At 40.8% G+C, this 10,983-nt stretch overlaps 1 pseudogene; it reads left to right on the forward strand.

The window, feature by feature from the left end:
* Positions 1–10,424: 10,424 nt before the first annotated feature.
* Positions 10,425–10,542, forward strand: LOC124723900 (annotated as a pseudogene).
* Positions 10,543–10,983: the final 441 nt, after the last annotated feature.

Genomic DNA, 10,983 nt, shown 5'->3' on the forward strand with positions numbered 1-10,983 from the left:
AAAAACTGGGAAAAGCTGAAACAAAAATTCTAAGGAAGAGAGCTCTATTTGAAAATGGAAAAGCTAAATGATATAATAAGGAAAAGAAGATTACAGTTTTATGGACACATATAACGAATGAACAAGAAGATATTCAACAAGAAGATCTTCAACTTACTAAACAGCTACGTATTCAAACCCACATGGTTCGCTGAAATTGACGAAGATACGTTAAACATTGGAATTAGAATGTGCATAATAGATAACATAATACTTTTTAGAGAAGCAACAAAAGCAGCAGGATTTTAGGAAAGAAAGAGGGCTGCAAAAGGACAGAAATAGACCCAAGAAGAAAAGGAACGACATTCTCGAAGGATGAAGGAAGTCTGGGAGCAACGAAAATTAAACAAACAAGAAAAACAAATGGTTATTCAAATAAACAAATAAACTGTCATCAAGTCAATGTCTCTTGTATAGCTCTTCTATATCTTCCTTCGACCCTCAAGATTTCCATTCTTTGCTTCGTACTCTCTTGCCATCTGAGAGTTTGATATTCATACAGCTGCTTTCCTCTTCCCCAAAGGCCTCTCTAATTTTAGTGTAGATTCCACCTATTCTTCCCATAGCCTTGTATTTCTCTTCCAGCCACTCCTGCTTTGCCGTTTTACACTTTCTGTAGGTCTCATTTTTAGACGTGTCTATCTCCATTTGCCTGTTTAATTTGCTGCATTTTTGTATTTTCTCCTTTCGTCATTTAAATTCAGTATCTCGTCTGTTAACCATGGACTTCTACCGGGCCTTGTCTTTTAGCCTATTTGATCCTCTCCTGCCTTCACTATTTCATGTCTCAAACCTATCCATTCCTCTTGTGCTGTATTCCTTTCCCCTGTTCCAGTTAAATGTTGCCTAATCTTCCCTTCAAAAATCGAGATCTCATCTCCTTCATTTCCTTCGTTTCTGGAATTTCTTCATTTTAATTTTCAGTTCATAACTAATAAGTTACCGATCAGAATCTGCATCTGCCACTAGAAATATTTGGCAGCTGAAAATTTGCTTTAGAAATCTCTGTCTTACTAGTATATATCCTATCTGAAACCTTCCAGTGTCCCCGGAATCGTAGAGGGGTAGAGCGTATAACTCATGAAGAGGTATTGAATGAAACTGTCGAGAAAAGAGTTTAATGGCACAACTTGACTAAAGGAAGAGATCCGTTGATAGGGCACATACTGAGCTGTCAAGGAATAGCCAATGGAGGAATGTTTGGGACCTAGGGGGCAGCGGAGGGGGGTGGGGGGGGGGGGGGACGATGGGTCGAGAAGGGAGAAGGAGGGGGAGGATGCATAGCCTACATCTACACGTACAGGAAGACTAAGGTCTCATTACAACAAGCTGGTTCAGTTGGATATAGGTACTAGTAGATCTGCAGAAATGGAGAGGCTTTCATAAGATTGAGTTGCATCGAAAGCTGCATCAAACTGTTCTTCGGGCTGAAGATCACATCAACAACAATAAAGTATGGAAACGAATACAGAAACATGCAGCTAACTGGGGAGCACACCCATAAACACGCGTTCTTTCATAATGTATGAAAAATATGGGATTGCATACTTACAACTTGAATACTATACCGTGAACAATAATTCCTTAAACAGTAATCCAAAACCGAACAAGTCTTAACTTCTCCTTACAGCGTCCATATGTGCGATGAAGATGTCTCTTCAGTTACGTAATTGTTGAGTTGGAGTAGAAAAGGCTACGAAACCATCGGAACCAAAATGTAATTCATGAACACCATTTTTACATAACATCATAGTAGTGTGCTAGATCACTCTGTACGGTGTCGGATAAATAGCAATCGATGAAACAGCGCTCGTCGACCTACCTTATCAGTATATGAAACCCGATAGCATGCAAAGAAGAATTACTTATTACTAAAGACTCGTACCTGGAACTTTTTACGTATACGGATATCAGTGCATCAGAAAACACTTGCGTGGTGAGACGAACCCACAACACATCACAAGCTGGCTGCCCTGCAATGTGGCACGATCTAATGCCTTAATACGAAGATGTACTGAAAAGTAATGCCTCCGAATTTCTTATGTGAAACGTCTTAAAGCTATTTAAATTAAAAAAAAAACATTATTAACATTCTACGTCTTTATTCTTCGTCTACACATATTTTCTGAACATAGTCATCCTGGCAACGAACACATTTGTTTCAGTTACAAACCGGATTTTTGATACTACCACTGCAGAGTGTTTGACTTTATTGATGGAGCCACAACCGCGCCTCTACTTGCACCGCTTCATCACTGTCAAACTGAAGTCCTCAAAGGTGTTCTTAAAGAAGCGCAGGTCGTTCCCATTTTCAAGAAGGGTCATAAATCAGATGCGAATAATTATAGGCCTATTTCGCTTACGTCAATCTGTTGTAGAATAATGGAACATGTTTTGTGTTCTCGTATTATGACGTTCTTAGATAATACAAATCTCCTTCATCATAACCAACATGGATTCCGCAAACAGAGATCATGTGAAACTCAGCTCGCCCTATTTGCCCAAGAAATTCACAGTGCCGTAGACACTGGCGAGCAGATTGATGCCGTATTCCTGGACTTCAGGAAGGCATTTGATACGGTTCCGCACTTACGTTTAGTGAAAAAAATACGAGCTTACGGAATATCGGACCAGGTTTGTGATTGGATTCAGGATTTCCTAGAAGAAAGAACACAACATGTCATTCTTAACGGTTCAAAATCTGCAGATGTAGAGGTAATTTCGGGAGTACCGCAAGGAAGCGTGATAGGACCTTTATTGTTTACAATATACATAAATGACTTAGTTGACAACATCGGTAGCTCCGTGAGGCTATTTGCAGGTGACACGGTTGTCTACAAGAAAGTAGCAACATCAGAAGACTCGTACGTACTCCAGGAAGACCTGCAGAGGATTAATGCATGGTGCCACAGCTGGCAGCTTTCCCTAAACGTAGATAAATGTAATATAATGCGCATACATAGGGGCAGAAATCCATTCCAGTACGATTATGCCATAGGTGGTAAATCATTGGAAGCGGTAACGACCGTAAAATACTTAGGAGTTACTATCCGGAGCGATCTGAAGTGGAATGATCACATAAAACAAATAGTGGGAAAAGCAGGCGCCAGGTTGAGATTCATAGGAAGAATTCTAAGAAAATGTGACTCATCAACGAAAGAAGTAGCTTACAAAACGCTTGTTCGTCCGATTCTTGAGTATTGCTCATCAGTATGGGACCCTTACCAGGTTGGATTAATAGAAGAGATAGACATGATCCAGCGAAAAGCAGCGCGGTTCGTCATGGGGACATTTAGTCAGCGCGAGAGCGTTACGGAGATGCTGAACAAGCTCCAGTGGCGGACACTTCAAGAAAGGCGTTACGCAATACGGAGAGGTTTATTATCGAAATTACGAGAGAGCACATTCCGGGAAGAGATGGGCAACATATTACTACCGCCCACATATATCTCGCGTAATGATCACAACGAAAAGATCCGAGAAATTAGAGCAAATACGGAGACTTACAAGCAGTCGTTCTTCCCACGCACAATTCGTGAATGGAACAGGGAAGGGGGGATCAGATAGTGGTACAATAAGTACCCTCCGCCACACACCGTAAGGTGGCTCGCGGAGTATAGATGTAGATGTAGATGTAGATTTGGAAACGGACGAAAATCTGACGGGGACCAGTCGGGAATGTGTGGTGGATGACCGATAACTGAACGCAAGGCGTCGTATTGCAGGTATCACAGCGCTCGTGTGTGGTCTGTCACTATTATGCTGAAGGAGTGGATGCTCAATGTGTGGACGAACACTTCGAATTCGAAACTCAATTACAGCACACTGTCTCTCACGTACCGACGTAGTTACGTTACATACCGCCTTATTACACGCTACAATTCGGAGCCCTCTACAGGTAGAGGGCTGTAAAAATGTAGACATCAAGAATAAAGATGCAGAACGTTAATAACGTAGGTAGACAGCAATCATATTGTAACTGAACACAAATAAATGATTTTAGAAGCCCGCACGAGTGCTTCAGTCTCCAAGCACAAGATTCAGATTCAGGACAAGCAATCGGAACATCATGTCCTCATTTCAGGACTTTTGAAAAAACCAAAAACTATTTTACATTGCAGGAGAAGATAACAACTTTGAATTTATACCATGACTAAGAGAAAAGTTAATGTGTGACGCCATAATCAGCTTCCATTCAACTATGTATGAGTAGCCTACGACTTTCCATTTTACTATACGCAGCAGACGGCCCCATTCCTGCTCGTGGAGTGACCAATCGAGGCCAATACAAACTCACCGGTTTAACTAATGTTCACCACGGAAAATACACTGAAATCGCCTCACTTTCTCCAAACACAGCTCCACCATTTGTATCCAATAGAACCCGAAACAGAACATAGACGACAATGGTGAGTACCCTTTCAGACAATAAGGACTTAATGGCTCGCAATCTGCGATTGATTCCCATTGATCGAAAACTAACTGACTCCACAAAGATGTAAAATTACTTCTGTGACTATGCGAAGAGGTTAACATAGTGCTTACATCGATTAATCGAGGTCGATTATAGCAGGCGCAACCAAAGTATTGCAAATATGATCTACTAAGGCAAAATATAATGGGAAGGAATCAAAGTGCCGAATGAACAGGTAACTTTCATGTTGGAAGGATGCAGTTTAAATGTACTTTCTGTGTACGATGTGGGATGGAAGCTGTTGCAGAAAGATTGGAGAGTAGTATCCGACTGGTAACCTGATAGAGACCACACTGGGAAAATTATTGCTTGACCTTCTTCCAGGTAGCGTGGCTTCTAGGTAGTGCACGAGAGATGGCTAGCTCGATGATAAAGCGAGGGCAATGTTATCTTGTTGCTCACTAGCCGGGAATCGGACTGTGACAGCTAAATCAAGTTTCAAGCTCATTTTTTTCTGTAAGAATCTTTTGAGATATCTATATTGAAATCAAACTATTGGCTGTTTCTTTTTGTCTCATAGTTTGCTCAACAATGAATCCCGAGTTTTCATAAACAGCAAAAAGTTTCGTAGAGGAGATCTATAGACTGTTACACTGAAAGAGATGTATTCTACAGTAAAAACTCACAAACACACGCTTCTAGGTGCTGATGCTTTCACAAACACTGAAATTCCTCCTTTTTTAATTTTTTGTACATGAAAATTATGCTACTTAATAACAACTCCCATTTGTCTTATCTACCTGTGTGCTTACGTGGTGTTCAGACAATACAGAGCAAATCTCTTGAGAATTCTCCAAATCTTCCAAATATACAAAAAGATCATTTTCCTTGTTTCTCAGCCTATTGATTTCTTGTTGAAACACACAAATTTGAGTTTTCCGGAAAACACTTGAATCATAGGAGTCCTGCTCTGTTCTTATTTCTTTCAAGACTGCCTGTGCCCCTCTGACTCAAGTAACACCACGGCTTTTGCCTTGGGTGCTTGTGTCTAGTGCTTTGCTTATCTGACGCTCGAAACTAGAATAGTTTTGTATTCTTCAATGGTAAAGCAATTTCAGAAGACGGAAATGGGTATTTGAACCTCAATTTTATCAACTTTGGGATCGACACCATTATGTGTAATGAGCGCATTCTAGAGAGACGAGTCTGATTCATTGCTTGATTTTACGTAGGACAAAAACCTTTTTGGCAGAGAAGATATTACTTGCGATTTAGTTGAACGATTGACTAACAGCTGTCCTTACACTTGTTTTGATTTTTTTAGCTTATAATAGTTAGCTAGTATTCGGCTTCGTTTTTTATCTGCATTACGACTTCCTCTGATTTCGTGAAAATTTTCTAATATTGTTATTCAGTATGGTGGATCCTTCACACCCATTACCATCTACCAACACATAAGCCTATCTAGCACACGATCAGCAATACTGCAGAGTTTGTTCGATAGATCCATCACATTTCCTCCTCTCTCCACCTTTCTTAGCGCACGGGATGGCAGTGTTAAGTACTGAACTAGCATTGGGGAGCACAGCCATTCAGATGCCCGTAAACCACTCAGATTTAGTTTCCCCGTGGGTTCACTAAATCACTTAAGGCAAATGTTGGGATAGTTCCTCTGGAAAGGACAAGGCCAATTTCTCTCCCCATTCTTCCTGATTTTGAGCTAGTTTATTTTCAGTATCAGTGGTTACCGATGTCATATTACCCTTGTGTCGCTTCGTCATATTCCTGTATTCACTCAATCGGATAGTTAGGACATGTTTGTCGTCAAAAAGACCAATATGTTTCTCTCGCGAATGCGTCGTCTAACTTACTGTCCAAGGTATTTTCGGAAAAGACGTTCAGTGCAATGTCGCAAGAATCTTTGCCCTTGCCGTCCGACCTAAACCCGTGCGTCTGTGGATGTCATAATTGAAATTTAAATCTCTCTTTATTAGTAATACACGAGGTAGGAATTTACATGCTATCACCACTGCGCTACCTGATGTTGGTGGCCGATAAAACATCTGGTTTGCATCTTTTGTCCTACCTTCGACGCTTCTCTTCACCAACAATATCTCGTATTCTGACTCTGTATCTATCTCACCAGATATTACTGAGTTTGTACTGCATTAATATTTTCCTCATTTTTATCTATCTTACCTTTTCAATATGTTCGTTTGAAATTCAGGATTTTGTCATTACATTTGTCTAGTTTGTGAAACTCCCGTGAACCTCGTCAAAGTGGGGTAGCTATATCGTAGGTGCAACCACAACGGAACGATATCTGTGGAAAGGTCAGACAATCATGTGGTTCCTGAAGAGGGGCACCAGCCTTTTCAGTAGTTGCAGCGACAAAGGACTGGATCTGACCTTGTAACATCAGCCATCATGTTCTTGCTGTGTTAAAATTGTGATGGAGTGAAAGCAAGGGGAAAATACAGCCGTTACTTTACCCAGGGGCATGCAGCTCTGGCGTATGGTTAAATGACGATGGCATGTTCTTGGGTAAAATATTCTGGTGGGATAGATTCCACGTCGATCTCCGAGCGGAGACTACGCAGGAGAACATCGTCATCATGAAAAACAAAACTATCTGTCTACTGGTCGGAGCGTGATTTGTCAGATCCCATAATCTGGTAGGTAGGTTATAAAATTTAAAAAGGGAAGTGGATAGGTTGAAGTTAGGTATAGTGAAGATTAGTGAAGTTTGGTGTCAGGATGAACAGGACTTCTGGTCAGGAGAATACAGTGTTGTAAATACAAAATCAAGTACAGGTAATGTAAGAGTAAGCCTAACAATGGCTAAGAAAATAGAAATGTGAGTAAACAAGTACGAACAGCATAGTGAACGCATTATCGTAGCCAAAATAGACACGAAGCCAACACACATCTGTATGCCATCCAGCTCCGCAGATGATAAAGAACTTGAAACATGTATGATGACATAAAAGAAAGTATTCAGATAGTTAAGGAAGAGAGAAATTTAATTGTGAAGGGTGACTGGAAGTCAAGAGTAGGAAACGGAAGAGAAGGAAAAATAGCAGGTGAATATCGGCCGGGGGAAAGGAATGAAAGAGAAAATTTTGCGAAGAGCGTAGTTTAATTATCGCTAACACTTGGTTTAAGAATCATGAAGGAAGGTTGTATACGTGGAAGAGACATGGGAACACCAGATGGTTTCAGACTGATTATATAATGGTAAGACAGAGCTTTCGAAAACAGATTTTAAACTGTAAGACATTTCCAGGGGCAAATATGGACACTGAGTACAATTTATTGGTTATGAACTGCAGGTTAAAACTGAAGAAATTGCAAAAAAATGTAGGAAAATAAGAAGGGACCCGGATAAGCTGAAAGAACTAGAGGTCGTTGAGAGTTTCAGAGAGACGGGGAAAAGGAATACAATGAAGACGAATGGGTTACTTTGAGAGACGAAATAGTGAAGGCAGCAGGGGGTCAAATAGGTAAAAAGACAAAGCCTAGTAGAAATCCTTGAATGTCACAAGATATATTGAATTTAGCCTGAAAATCTCAAAAATCAGATTGACGGAAACTGCATTATAGCTCAGCAGGAAAGGTTAGAGGACAAATGCAGGTCTATAGAAGGACGTATAACTAGGATAAATATAGATTCCGCCAACAGAAAAACTAAAGAGGCCCTTCGAGGAAACAGAAGCAGCTGTACGAATATGAAGAGCTCAGATAGGAAACCAGTACTTAGGAAAGAAATGAAAGGAATGTGTAAGCGGCCATACCAGGGAATTTAACTTAAAGGCAATATCATAGAGAGAGAAGAAGAAGTAGATGAAGATGAGATTTAGCTAATGGAAGGAAAAAAATAAAAATGCAGTAATTGAAGCAGGTGCATTATGTATAAGCACGAATGGCTAGATGATAAATACAAGTCTATGATATAAGATACCGTGACAAGAATTTAACAGAGCACTGAAAGACACAAGGCGAAACAATTCTCCTGGAGTGGGCGACATTCCCACAGAACTGCTGATATCTTTGGGAGAGCCAGCTGTGACAAAAATATTGCATCCGATGTGCAAGATCTACGAGACAGGCAAAATACCTAGTGTGTATATTACCAAACTATTATTTTAATAAGTGATGGTTGCAGAATGTTCACTCGAGCAATTTGCAGAAGAATGGAAATATTGGTAGAAGCCGACCTCGGGGGAGATCAGTTTGGGTTCTGAAGAAACGACGGAGCACGTGGGGCAACATTGACTCTACGACTTACCTTAGAAGATAGGTTAAGGAAAGAAAACATACGTTTGTAGCATTATAGCGTTTGTAAATTTGGATGAAGACGTTGACAGTGTCGACTGAAACACACTCTTTGAAATTCTGAAGGTATGAGGGGTAAAATACAGGGAGCGGATGTTATATACAACTTGTACAGAAAGCAGACGGCAGTTGTAAGAAACGAGGAGCATGAAAGGGAAGCAGTGGTTGTGAAAGGGGTACGACAGGGTTCCGCCAATGAACTGCCTTTTCATAACTTGTGTACGCGATACTATCGCCATGTGCATATCGCTATCCTATGACTTTTGTCTCCTCAATGTATCCCTCTCTAGACTGGCGCAATGACCGGAGTGGAGTTGAAGTAGTAGATGTTATTCAGCTGGTAGAATATAAAGCTTCGAAAAGCACTCGCAGAATTTCTACACGTATCACGTACAAGAATATGTCGAACACAACGTATGTACGGCTTTTGTCGTTGTCATTTACAGCGGATTCGTTCGAGAAGGATATGAAAGTGGACTATTTCACCTTTTTCTAACTTCCGATTGTCGAGTAATTCCATTAATGTACTAAAAATAAATAGCAATACAGATTTATCATATAGCGCTAAAAGCGCAATTTCCTCAAAGAAAAGAAAGAAAAAAGACCCTGCGAAACAGAAACATAACAAACATTGCTTCGATACTTCGTCGAACTTGTATGAAACATGTTTCTGTTATTCATAAAAGACTTTCACACTTACCTATAATAACAGGAAACTCTTGCCTTTGATTATGGTGAAGAACGTTCTAGTTAGCAAAACATAACAACAATAATTATATGAATTTTGTTCGTTTTCGTGTCTGTAAACTATACTTGTATCAGAATCAATATAAAAGCGAGAAGTCACGAGGCCAACAAATTTTTATCGCTTATAAAATGCAAAATATACTTTTTATGGGTATGAAATACACAGTGGGCTAGTACTGAGCGATGTGCGGTTCTAATTATGTGCAAGACAAGCAAGCAAACAAAAAACGCAGAGAAGTCGTCGGTTCCCTGTTTCACTCTCACAGGTCTTTTATGTTTCTTTGCCTACCAGTTCTACCGGTAATCCTGCCATTTAATACGTCAGTTATGTACTTACTGTACCAGAACTAGCGATACGTAGCTTTGGTAGAGCATAACTATACTTACAGGGCTCCGTTATCTAGACTTACTTGAAAACGAGCTTCGGGCGTTACTGGAAGAGGTTCCTTCGGTTGCAACGATGGCTATGTTCTTCCAGCACGACAGAAGCCCTGCACATTCTACTCGCCAGGTGACACATCATCTAAACCTAACATTCCCCGGTTGTTGGATCGGCAGAAACTATCACGTTTCTTGACCACGATGCGCTACGGACGTTACTCATTTAGATTTTTGCTTGTGTTGAGGTTGAAAGGCGAATTCTACAAAGAAAATGTAAATCCAAGAGAAGAATTGATCGTCTTAGTTATGGATAATGCTGCCCTCATAAGAGAGCGCCAAGAAGCCGTCAGAAGATTTACAAATGGTGCTGGCAAGATGGTTCAACAGTGCATTCAGGTCGGAGGAAGAATTTAGCAAAATCAACTTTGGACTTAATCGTTTGCCTTTACCTAACACCTTCTATGAGTATATGTTTGGGTTACTTTCTGACAGCTATGTCTCAGTAAGGGTCAAAGGCCTTGCAGCAGTGCTAACGCCGGTTCCCGTCAGATCACCGAAGTTAAGCACTATCGGGCTTGGTTAGAACTTGGATGGGTGACCGTCGGGGCTGCCAAGCGCTGTTGGCAAGCGCGACGCAGTCAGCCCTCAGCCAGGAGCTACTTGACTGAGAAGTAGCAGCGTCGATCTCGAAAACTGACAACGGTCGGAAGACCACATGCCGCTCCATATCCGCATTCAGAGACGGCTATCGCCTGAGGAAGACACAGAGGTCGGTCGGTACCGTTGGGCCTTCCAAGGCCTGCTCGAACGGAATTTATTGTTTAGTTCCTGTATCTCATTAACCAACTGAAACTGGACATTCGTTATATGGAATGTTTTATTCAAATTAGCCTATAATATTACTTATTTATTTAGTATTTACTAGGTTGCCCACACAAACAACAGTCGGTCTTTGGCCTTGCTAATCAGCCCCCTCTATCTTTTTTAGCCCACGTACTTCTCCAGCTAGTTCCATCGTACTCATATCCTCCTTAGTCCCGCTGTTGTTGTGGTCTTCAGTACAACGA

The sequence above is a fragment of the Schistocerca piceifrons genome, chromosome X, assembly GCF_021461385.2.
Source record: "Schistocerca piceifrons isolate TAMUIC-IGC-003096 chromosome X, iqSchPice1.1, whole genome shotgun sequence".
Classification (NCBI taxonomy): Eukaryota; Metazoa; Arthropoda; class Insecta; order Orthoptera; family Acrididae; genus Schistocerca; species Schistocerca piceifrons.